Here is a 12,806-nt window from a genome sequence, read left to right as displayed (position 1 = left end):
AGTCCAGGAAACTTCAGCGTGGCTCCTAACACTGGATGTCATCAGAAGCTGTAAAGACCGAGGGAGCCAAGTGAGTGGTTTGTGCTACAGCTAACAGAACATTACACTACTATGTTCAAGTGCAGTTTGTCTGGATCCCGAGACTGGATGAGCTTTCAGCTGGGGAGACCTTAAAGGAGCGGGGAAGGTACAGGTGGGTAATTAGGACTAGGGACATAGTTGCCTGTCCAAGTGTTACTTTATTAAATTGCCTTCTTTCTACACTGCCTCCAGCCAACAAACTTTGTTTCACCAGAATGTTCAATTGAAATAGGAATGTAAGAGCTGGAAGGGATTCATTTATTTACATGTTCATTTTTAATAAATAAATATGTATTGATTATTTGCCTGTGTTGGGTGCTGGGGTCAAAATTAGAACCAGTTGAAGGAAGAACTGTGTTCTTGAAAGGAGAATCAGACAAAAAACACAGGTACTCACAGAGCTGGGATAGGAGAGCCAGAGAGGGTGTGGATGCACATTGGAGAGGGGGGCATCCAATTAGTCTAGACCGAGAGGGCTTTCAGCTAGTTTAACCTTCTCATTTTACGGTGGGAGGAAGAAAAGATTGAGAATTTTGTGTCACCTATAGCATCAAATCTTACATCTTCTGTGGCAAAACATTATCCTCTAGGTGATCCTAGGTGCCAGTGACCGCCCCCCTTCCTCCACTGGGTAGGGATGTACATAGTCTCACATTCTCTTAAGAATCCAGGTGATATGAGCACAGCCACATGAGTGGCTGTCATGCAAACTATTTGCATGGCTGCTGTCTTGCTTGCCCTCTATAAGATGGTGGAGTTCCAGGGTGGCGGCCAACCCCTCCAGGAGCACATCCCATGACAGGTCCTGGCCTCTGCATTCCTCTTTATGGGATGTTGACAATCTGGAGGACTGTGTGCCTCATCTTACACACTCCTGCTTGTGAGTTTCCCTAGGCATCACTTCACACCTGTCCTGTGTGATGTGCTGTTTGCTTTCCTCCATCCTCTCAAACTTCCATTTGCATCTGCCAGGCATTCAACACATCGGCGAATGTTCAGGATAAATGTCTGAACTGTGCATGGAAAACTAGCACACATCCAGAATTTGATAAGCACTGTTCAGTGTTATACAGAGATGGAAAAGTAGATTGTGGCGCTACTTCCGAACAGAAACCTCCATTAGGAAATTAAATAACCGCCTGGTCACCTCAAGTGAAAAGAAACAGTAAAAGATGGAACGCTGACCCTCTTGGAGTGCAAAAAAGTATTTAGTGGAACCGTGCAGCACTGGAAAGAGATCTGTGATTAAATTTCAGTTCTGCTCCTCTGAGTTTGAGTAAGTCACTTAACCTTTTAACATCTTTAAAAATTGGCGAATCCTGAGAATATTTTTGAGTTGTGGTAATTAAATAAAAAGCAAAAAGAGCACAACACAGAGCCTGGAACAGGCTGAAGTCTGATGCTCTTAAATGTTTATCAAATTGAGTCTTACTAACACATATGCATTAATAGTGGCGAACCCCAAAGAGCACACAAAACAGCCTATAATCGAGCGCTAAATTGTGTGGAACACAATGGAGGAAGTCATGGAGGTTTATTCACAAGTGGGCTTGATGAAAAATTAGCTGTCACATTGGGGTAATGAATTTCACATGGCCTCAGTCACAGGATGCAGCCATTTAGATGCTGAATCCATAATTTTAGTTTTACATCAGATGGAAAGTATTTACATTTTTTCTGATTTTAAAAACAATATAGATACACTAGAAAAACATGAGCAATAGAGAAATGTTTAAAATCAAATCAACTATAAAACTCACTTCTAGAGATAACCATATTAATATTTTAAAAAATGCGTACATATCCTGTATGTATCCTGTTTTTTTTATATCTTGCTTGGGTTTAACTTACATTCTCTGGTGAGAAATTTCTTATTTAAAAAATTCTTGTAACACTATGTTTTTAATAGATACAAAACACAGTATTTCATTTCTGGATGTACGACATTATTTTAATTTATTCTCTTGATCTATTTAGAAAGATTTCTCTTTTATTTGCAATTAGCATCTCTGATATTCTATCTTTGCTGGTATTTGAGATCATTTCCTTTGAACAGAGTCCTAGAGGTGGAATTGAATGATCAAGTCAAAGTCCATGAAGATTTTAAGGTTCTTAGTATGAATTTCCAAATTCCTTTCCAGAAAAGTTGTACCAGGGCATTTCTTTCAGGCACAATTCATGAGCAAGCCCATCTTGCACAACCCCATACAGGAGTATAATTAGTATTTTCATTACTTATTTTTTAATATTTAATTTATTTATTTATTAGAGAGAGTATGTGAGCAGGGGGAGGCACAGAGGGAGGACAGAGGGAGAGGGACAAGCAGACTCTGTGCTCAGCAGAGACATGAAGCTTGATCTCCTGACCTTGAGATCATCACCTGAGCCAAAAATCAAGAGTCAAATGCTTAACTGACTGAGCCACCCAAGCACTCCCAAAAGTATAATTAGTATTATTAAACTGATAATTTGGTAAATGAAAAGTAGCATCTAAAAATGTATATATCCATTTGATGGGATGAGCACTGGTGTTGGCAATTTTTTTTTTTATTATAGTTCAATTTACCAACATATAGCATAACACCCAGGCTCATCCCATCAAGTGCCCACCTAAGTGCCTGTCACCCACTCACCCCCACCCCCCGCCCACCTCCCTTTCCATCACCCCTTTTTTGTTTCCCAGAGTGAGGAGTCTCTCATGTTCTGTCTCCCTCTCTGATATTTCCCACTCATTTTCTATCCTTTCCCCTTTATTCCCTTTCACTATTTTTTATATTCCCCAAATGAATGAGACCATATAATGTTTGTCCTTCTCCCATTGACTTATTTCACTCAGCATAATTATGTTGGCAAATTGAACAATTAAAAAAATATATATCCCTGGTTCATAATGAGGAACAATTTTTCTTAATTTTCTTTGGCCCTTTTTTTTTTTCAAAGGATTTTATTTATTTGAGAGAGAGAGTACACATGCAGAAGCAGGAGAAGGGGGAGGGGCAGAGGGAAAGGGAGAAGCTGACTCCGTTGAGCAGGGAGCCTGACATGGGGCTTGCAACATCCTGGGATCATGACCTGAGCTGAAGACAGATGCTTAATCAACTGAGCCAACCAGGCACCCTTCTTTGTCCCTTTAACTATTAATGCACTACTGCTTTTATTTTTTATTTGTGAATTATACTTACAGAAATAACCTACGGGGTGGTGGAAGGAGAGAGGGGCGGGGGGGTGGGGGTGAATGGGTGACGGGCACTGAGACGGGCACTTGACGGGATGAGCACTGGGTATTATTCTGTATGTTGGTAAATTGAACACCAATAAAAAAAATAAATAAATAAATAAATAAATAAATAAATAAATAAATGCTAAAAAATAAAAAAAAGAAAAGAAATAACCTATTGACTGATTGATAAATTGCATTTTTTCCAGTTTATAGTGGTCTTTTATTTTTTTTTCTATATACAAGATTTTTTTTTCTTCACATAGTCCAAACATTTTTTCTTTTGTGGTATTTTCTCACGTGTAAATTTTTTCTGTGTCTCATGATCATTTAAATATTTGTCTTTATTTAATTCCAAATTTTTAAAAAACTTAGTTTTTTGTTGAGAAATGACTTTTCAAGCAGATATTAAGGAAACAGTAGGTATAATGGGGCATTGTAAAGAGTATATACATAAATTTACTATGTATAGAAACATAGTCTAAGATAAGTTGACATTTCAGATCAATGAAGGAAGGTTTGTCAATAGTTTCACTTACATGTTTTTCTTAGTGCTATTCTCTTTGTTTCTGTTTTATTTAGTTTGTGTGTGTGTGCATGTGTGTGTGTGATTGTGTGATGTTTCAGTGTATGTATATGGACTCTATTTCCTTGCATGTATTTTCTCCTGTATTTTTGATGTTATATATACAGTTTGTACTTTTATTAGTGTTTAAATTTAGTGATTAGTTTTAATTTTTCAGAAGCATACTTTGCTCTATATTTTCTATTGGTAAACCATAAAATGTTACCTTTTGAGACTTTTTCCCTGGAGGCAAGGTTATACTGCTTTTGTTTTCTTAAGCCAAACTTGGAATTCATTTCTGTAACATAGGATCTTGTCAATTTTATTTTTATTCCTTATATTTTGGATAGGATATGGAAAAAACATTAACATATAAATGTTTACATAATACAAAAATATATGTTTACACACACACTATATATACAGACATATATACATTATTGACAGTGTTTATTTCCAAAAAAGCTTTATAACCATTAGTTATTTATACTTATTTAAAACAGAAACACAGAGAGTTTATTTTCTGTGCTTTCATTTTATTTACCCATGAATAAGAACTTGGCTAGGAAAGAATTTAATAGTTTAAAATGTTTTCCTGCTAAAATCATGTTGACATTGCTCTGTTGAAGTTCAGTATTTATTTCAGAGAAGTCTGAGGCCAATTTAATTTTTATTTCTTTTCAGATTACCTTTTTTTTTTCTAAAAATCTAGGTGCTTGAAATATTTTCCCATATCAGCCAATCATGAAATATCTGAATATGGTTCATTTACTCATTAATTTTTCTTTATATGTGGTGGACTTTTCTACTAATTTTTTTTTCAGAACTTTTTATATCCCCTGTTGTCTTATGGGATGTGTAGAGTCCTTCTAATATCTCTAACTCTTACTTCTTTTTTTTTTTAAGATTTTTTTATTTTAGTGAGAGAGAGCGAGTGAGAGGTGGTAATGGGCAGAGGGAGAGAATCTCAAGCAGACTCCCAGCTGATCGCAGAGCCTGACACTGCAGGGCTCCATCCCACCACCCTGAGATCACAACTTGAACCAAAATCAAGGCTTGGATGCTGAGCCGACTAAGCCACCCAGAAAGGGGAGAGAGAGAGAGAGAGAGAGAGAGAGAGAGAGAGAGAGAGAGAATATGAGTGGGACAAGGGGCAGAGGGAGAAAGAGAGCAAGAGAGTCTCTAGCAGACTCCCTGCTGAGCCTGAGCACAAGACAGGGCTCAATCTCACAACCCTGAGGTCATGACCTGAGCCGAAATCAAGGAGGCTTAACCAACTGAGCCTCCCAGGTGACCCTCTGATTCTCACTTTAATAGCAAGTTTCTGAGAACTTCTACTCCAGGACTGTAGATACCTAGTTGCAGCTACTTGTTTGTACAGGAAACTTCACCTCAAAGCTTTTAAGCACATGTCTCCCAATAGGACAGGGGCAGTTACCTGGACAGGGAAGGAAACTGAGTCAGGATCCAGTGGAAGTCTCAGACTCTGTATCCTGTATGAATTATTGTCTAACTGTCCTTCACCCAGGAGGTAGTGGGCAGGCAGTGGGGGCAGAGACAGTCTGTGCTCTGTGTGGCAATGGGCAGGGCATGAATGCTGGGAATTGGAGTTAGTTTCCCATATGGAGGCAGATGGAGGGAACATTCTAAGGTCCAGCTCAAGGGAAACAGTGAGGCCAAGAATGAGATCTAAAGAAAAAGTTTTGCCTAAAAAAGTAGATAAGAGGGAAAAATCATATTAGAAAGGCAGAACCCACCCTAATCCTGGATTAAAAAGTATGTGTGTCTGGTAGGACCTTATATGATGAAGGAAATGTTTTGTACCTGCCCTATTTAATGTGGTGGCAACTACTCACTGTGGCTGTTGAGTACCAAGGAAATTGATTTTAAATTTTATTTAATTTTAATAGCTGCATGCTAATGGTGGCCGCGAAATTGAACAGTGCAGCTCCAGAGAGGCTTCCTCTGACTAGGAAGGGAGCCATGGAGGCTGCAGGGTCAACTCTAATACCATCAACCTCCTAAGCATTGAAAGTTTCTCCCAGAGTTGGCAATAGATGGACTGTAAGCTTTGTAAATTGATTATTGGGAAGTTCTAGCACTTTCTCTGTCTTCATAGGTATTTGGTGGAAATCTGGGGATCACTGCATGGAGGAATGTTAAATACCATTTTAGAGTATAAGTCCATCATATTCTCTCCCCACCTTTTTATTTCTGTCCTTTCTGCCTGCCGCCTTGCTATCAGTCTGTAAACAATGATAATAATCCTTAAGCCATTAAAGAATTTTTTGAGATAATATAGGATTTTATTTTTTTATTTTAAATTCAATTTATCAACATATAGTATAACACCCAGTGCTCATCTCATCATGTGCCCATCTTAATGCCTGTCACCCATCCTACCACCTACCTCCCCTTCTGTAATCCTTTGTTTGTTTCCCAAAGTTAGGAGTCTCTCGTGGTTTGTCTTCCTCTCTAATTTTTCCCCATTTCATTTTCCCTCCTTCCCTTCTGGTCCCTTTCACTATTTCTTATATTCCACATATGAATGAAACCATGTGATAATTGTGTTTCTCCAATTGACTTATTTCAGTCAGCACAATACTCCAGTTTCATCCACATCGAAGCAAATGGTAGGTATTCATCCTTTTTGATGGCTGAGTAATATTTTATATATATATATATATATATATATATATATATATATATATAAAATCTTCATCCATTCATCTATCAAAGAACATTGTGGTAGCTTCCACAGTTTGGTAGTTGTGGACATTGCTGCTATAAACATTGGGGTGCAGTGTCCCATCATTTCACTGCATCTGTATCTTTGGGGTAAATACACAGTTGTGCAATTCCTGGGTCATAGGGTAACTCTATTTTTAACTTCTTGAGGAACTTTCACACTGTTTTCCAGAGTGGCTGCACTAGCTTGCATTCCCACTAACAGCAAGAGGGTTCCCCTTTCCACATCCTGGCCAACATTTGTTCTTTCCTGTCTTGTTAATTTTAGCCATTCTCACCTGTGTAAAGTGGTATCTCACTGTGGTTTTGATTTGTATTTCCCTGATGACAAGTAATGTGGAACATTTTTTCATGTGCTTATTGGCCATGTATAGATCTTTAAAAAAATTTTTTTTAAAGATTTTATTTATTCATGAGAGGCACAGAGAGAGAGAGGCAGAGACACAGGCAGAGGGAGAAGCAGGCTCCACGCAGGGAACCCGACGTGGGAACTCGATCCTGGGACTCCAGGATCACACCCCGGGCTGAAGGCACGTGCCAAACCGCTGAGCCATCCAGGGATCCCCCATGTGTAGATCTTCTTTGAAGAAATTTCTGTTCATGTATTCTACCCATTTCATGACTGGATTGCTTGTTTTTTTGGATGTTGAGTTTAATAAGTTCTTTTTTTTTTAATTTTTTATTTATTTATGATAGTCACAGAGAGAGAGAGAGAGAGAGAGAGGCAGAGACATAGGCAGAGGGAGAAGCAGGCTCCATGCACCGGGAGCCTGATGTGGGATTCTATCCCGGGTCTCCAGGATCGCGCCCTGGGCCAAAGGCAGGCGCCAAACCACTGCGCCACCCAGGGATCCCTAATAAGTTCTTTATAGATCTTGAATACTAGCTGTGTATCTGATATGTCATTTGCAAACATGTTCTCCTATCCTGTAGGTTGTCTTTTAGTTTTGTTGACTGTTTTCCTTTGCTGTGCAGAAGCTTAAGCCAAAATTTCAAAATGACTTTTTCTTCTACTTCCTTCTACTTTGGGCTCTTTGGAAACCACATTTTATTACATATAGGAAAATGAGTGTTGAGTTTTTTTGTCAGCTAGGTAGGGTGGCACATAGAGAAGAAATACATTCTTTCAAATTCTTAGGTAAGAGCTAAGCTTCTCAGTCATTTTACAGTACTATCTTCCTAAAGGATATTTTAAAATGAAAGAAAAATTGAATTTCTGTGCTCTCCATGTCAGGAATGAGTTTTTAGGGAGGTCACTTTGTAACAAATTAAACCACTGATTGATTAATTGATTAATTTAGTAATCAGTAAACATAGTTTTTGTTTTATGCAGGTCTCTGTGTTAGTTACTTTGGAAGAGAAAAAGAGGATAAAGTGATAGATGTACAGTGTGAAGGATACTTTTAGGGGCTTTCAGTTACAATAAAGGTCCAAGAAAGATAAAAATGAAAACTTGTTTATATATTAAGTATATTGACTTTGCAGAAAAGAATGCAATTAGAAGAAATTTGGAAAGCCCTAGAAAATCTCAGACATGAGGTTTTTGTGTGTACTGAGACAGGTTTTGGCCTAGAGAAGCTGATATGTAAAGATGTAGGTAGCTTGTCTAAGGAAGAATGCTGAGCTCTAGCAGATTACAGTAATTTATTTTTTTAAAAAATTATTTATTTAATAGAGAGAGAGGGAGAGAGCATATACAAATGCATCGTGAGGAGGCGCAGAAGGAGAGAGAGGGAGAATCTTAAGAAGTCTCCACACCCAGTGTGGGACCTGACATGGGGCTTGATCTCACAACCCTGAGATCATGACCTGAGCCAAAATCAAGAGTTGGATGCTTAATTGACTGAGCCACCCAGGCACCCCTAAAGTAATTTATTTTTATTTTTTATTTTTATTTTTTTAAAAGATTTTATTTATTTATTCATTGAGACACACACACAGAGAGAGAGAGAGGCAGAGGGAGAAGCAGGCTCCATGCTGGGAGCCCGACATGGGACTCGATCCCAGGTCTCCAGGATCACACCCGGGGCTGCAAGCGGCACTAAACTGCTAAGCCACCCAGGCTGCCCAGTAATTTATTTTTAATTAAAAATTTATTTCTGTCCTTTTTGAGAGATTCCACAAACACAAGACAACTTCTTCAGCACTTCTTCACCTCCTCTTCTTTAGAATTATGTCTTATAGCTTCAATATTTCTTTTGTAAGTAGAATCTAGGGTAAATCAGAATGAGTGATACATTGAATTCTTACATCATCCACATATGTATCCACTACATCCAGGCACTGGGCTAAGTGCTGGTCAGGGAAAGAGGCCCCTCAGCTCAACAACACTGCAAAAACTGAGAATGGATTTACACTTGACATAAGTAATTTCTGCTGCAGTAAGAGAATAAAGTGTGAGAGAATCTGGAGAGGAACTTGTAGTCACAACAGAGCTAATACACCACTCTGAAGTGCATTTGGAAAGCTTTGGTGTTATTTTTAAGTCCTCAGAAGACCTTTATTTTATTTTTCCTGTTTTTGCCTTTGTAAGCCTTAGCATCAAATTGAAACAATTTTATGTTTCAAGAAAGGAGTGAATGAAAGGAGAGGAAACTCTAAAGGTCAAGCACTTCAGTCTCCCTCCCAAAACAACTATGACATAGATTGTTGATCATGGAATGTTTGAAAAGTTCTGCTTTGACTAGATTTTTCTGTGCTGCCAGTTAATGGTGCCATTAAAGCTCTTTGGAAACAATTTGGATATAGTAAGACTTTTTTTTCTGGAAAAAAGAGATAATCTCTCTAACTAATACATTTTTCTTTGCCAGTATTGATTTGTCAACATGTGTTTACTCTTCAGCACCCTTGAGCGAAAGTCCAGGTTATTTATAAGAAGATAGAAGTAGGGGGGATCCCTGGGTGGCTCAGCGGTTTCGCGCCTGCCTTTGGCCCAGGGCGCGATCCTGGAGTCCCGGGATCGAGTCCCGTGTCGGGCTTCCGGCATGGAGCCTGCTTCTCCCTCTCCTCTGCCTGTGTCTCCGCCTCTCTCTCTCTCTCTCTCATAAATAAATAAAAATAAATTAAAAAAAAAAAAGAAGATAGAAGTAGGGAGCAGAAGGATGCAGATCAAATGGCTCCCCAAAGAAAGGAGTTGCAATGAGGTCTTGAGCTTTATTCTGTACAATCTCAGCATCTTTTAGCTTTGGCGAGTTGAGATTCCCTGTATTTCTTTAATTTCCTTCTCCCAGTTATGATGGAGAGAGGAATGCAAAGCACTGGCTTGCTTCTATATAAAGATAAAGAGTAGTATAATTCAAAGTAGATTAAGGTGATTGGTTTAGGGTCAAAACAGGGCTGGCAGATGCCATAGTGGGCAGTAGTAGGAGGATGACCCCTCATGCATTAAAGACTGAAAAAATGAGTAAAAAGTAAAAACATGAATTAATTGCAAAGGTTCTGGAATGCAAGTTGAGAGTTGGATTCTATTCTCAGTTCTAGGATTAATTCTGTGGGCCAGGTCTGAGTCACTTGTCATGTCTCTAGTGCATTAGTCTGTGAAATAGAATTTTTGGACATTCTACTTCATTTTCCTGTTAGCACTTGATTTTTCCTCTGCCTTTAACTGGCCTCACTCAAAATCCATCCTCTGCTTTCCAAAGCAGTGTTAGGAAGTTCACTCTAACTGGAGTGGCCCTGATTGAACCACTTAGTGGTATCCATAGTCTGACCAGTGACCTGTGGCCGACTTTCAGTTGGAGGGATCTTCTCAGAGATGACAGCTGTTATCTGAGACAAATAGTCTTGATCTATTAAAAATCTGAACCAATTAATCCATAGGGAAGTTGTCAGCAGCTGATGGTTGCTGGAGCTGAAATGGCTGGTGATCATACTGGTATGGTCTTCCCTTGAGAGGGTTTTTTGAAACCAAAAGAACCTAATCTAATCTAGATTAAGCAATGTCAATATATAATAAAAATTGATTTGATTTCTTAAACTTTGGTTCTTGCATTGGTTGGTAAAATTGTTTTCTTAATACTTTTGATTTCAGGACTTCTTTATACTCTTCAAAATTATTGAGAGCCCCAAAGAACTTTTGTTTAGGTAAGTTATATTTATCAATATTTACTGTATGAAGTTAAAACTGATAATATACATGTTTTTTATTAATATATTTAAAAATAATAAACCCATTATATGTTAATATAAAAAACTTTTTCTTTATGAAAAATCCATACTTTCTAGAATAGAAAAGTAGTGGGTAGAACACCATCATTTTACTTTTGCAAATCTTTTGAATGTCTGATAGTAGGAGACAACTAGATTCTCACATATATATATATTCAATCTGTTACCATATGTTCTTTGATTGAAGTATGTGAAGAAAATTCAACTTTTCATAGCTCAAAGGTGGAAAAAAGAATTTTAACAGTTTTTTCAGATAGTTGTAGATATTCTCCTCTGATATTATACCAAAGTTTGACAAGTGGCAGTTTCTTAAAAATAGTTGCAGAATAGACTGTAGAACTGTATCAATGGACTTTTCTGTACTCTATTGTATTAAATCCATTAGTCTATATTGCACTTTGAACAGACCTTTTTTATCTATATATAATTTTGTAACCTAACATCTTGGTCATTTGGAAAGTATTGGTATCAAGTTATTCAGATCTTTAAAATATTGACATGTTTCATTCTAAAATATGAAAAGTCAAGTTTATTAATATCAACAGGAAAGTCTTTAAGTATTGGGAGGTTGTCAACATGTTATTATGCTGAACATGTTTTCCATAATTCCATTTTCTTTTTGGAAAGCTAAAATTTTATCATTAGCAATAAATACAGTCTGTTTTCTTCAAAGTGGTAGGCTTACTTTATTCATGTTTGAAAAAAAATCTGCAAACTACTTTTTTTTCTTCCAAGTTTTTATTTAAATTCCAGTTAGTTAACATACAGTATAATTATTCAGGTTAGGTTTTAGTGATTCATCACTTGCATACAACACCCAGTGTTCATCACAAGTGCCCTCCTCAATACCCATCACCTATTTAACCTATCACCTCCATCCATCTCCCCTTCATAAATCCTTAGTTTGTTTTCTGTAGTTAAGAATTTGTTTTAGGGTTTGTTTCTCTCCCCCCACCCCATGTTCATCTGTTTTATTTCTTAAATTCCACATATGAGTGAAATCATATGGTATTTGTCTTTCTCTGACTGACTTATTTCACTTAGCATAATACTCTCTAGTTCCATCCATGTTGTTGCAAATGGCAAGATTTCATTCTTTTTTATGGATGAATAAAATCATAATATCCCATTATATATATCATAACTTCTTTATCCATTAATCATTCAGTGAACATTTGGGCTCTTTCCATAATTTGGCTATTGTGATAGTGCTGCTATAAACATGGGAGTGCATGTTTCCCTTTGAATCAGTATTTTTGTATCCTTTGGGTAAATACCTAGTAGTGGAATTGTTGGATCATAGGGTAGTTCTACTTTTAACTTTTTGATGAGCCTCCATACTGCTTTCTAGAGAGGCTGCACCTGTTTGCATTCCCACCAACAGGGCAAGAGGGTTCCCCTTTCTCTGCATTCTCTTCTTAAGTCTAAATAATCATTGTTTGTCAGTTATTTCTAGTAAATATGTTTCCAGAAAGAAGTAGTTAGATTGCAATTCAGTTGCACATGTGCTTTTCCTCAAGACCACCAGTGCATTAGATATGCAGCAGAAGAGCTTTATAGATATCTCCCATTTTGGCACACAGAGTATTAAAGTATGTACTCAAGAACTGATATTTAATAAGATTAGGAGCATTGCTTCACCAAGAAAATTCTTAAGTGGAATTAACATTTTCTTTTTTTTAACACAAATGCATGTTGGTGAACAATACAATGACGCTAGTATCATTTGGTGGTACTCATTGCTTTGATTGCCAAGCACCAGCACTGTTATCTACCCCTGCTTTTATGCCATTAATGCAAATATTAACACAATAGGAAAGGCAAATAATGCCTTAGTATTATTGTGAAAATAGTCTTGACTCTGTAGATTCTCTAAAAGTATTTTACAGAGTCCATGAAAGTTTCCTGGGGAACCTAGAGTTCTGTGGGCTGCACTTTGAGAACTGCTACTCTACAGGCTAAGAATAGGTTTTAGTACACTGGTCCTTAAGCTTTTGTGTTTTATCACATTTTCAATTACTAAGGATT

At 37.5% G+C, this 12,806-nt stretch overlaps 1 long non-coding RNA gene across 10 annotated transcripts in view; it reads left to right on the top strand.

Annotated features, from left to right (window-relative positions):
- LOC106559841 overlaps positions 1-12,806 on the top strand; it is a 119,706-nt gene that overhangs the window by 41,246 nt on the left and 65,654 nt on the right. For 6 of the 10 annotated variants that reach the window (XR_005371515.1, XR_005371514.1, XR_005371511.1 and 3 more), the window contains 3 exons: positions 1,054-1,357; positions 6,457-6,496; positions 10,642-10,694. This is a non-coding gene — a long non-coding RNA (uncharacterized LOC106559841). The remainder of the gene's footprint in view (positions 1-1,053; positions 1,358-6,456; positions 6,497-10,641; positions 10,695-12,806) is intronic. The other 4 variants (XR_005371519.1, XR_005371518.1, XR_005371513.1 and 1 more) reach the window with 3 other exon arrangements.

Source organism: Canis lupus, chromosome 16, assembly GCF_011100685.1.
Source record: "Canis lupus familiaris isolate Mischka breed German Shepherd chromosome 16, alternate assembly UU_Cfam_GSD_1.0, whole genome shotgun sequence".
NCBI lineage: Eukaryota > Metazoa > Chordata > Mammalia > Carnivora > Canidae > Canis > Canis lupus.
This window is presented reverse-complemented; position numbering and strand designations above follow the sequence as displayed.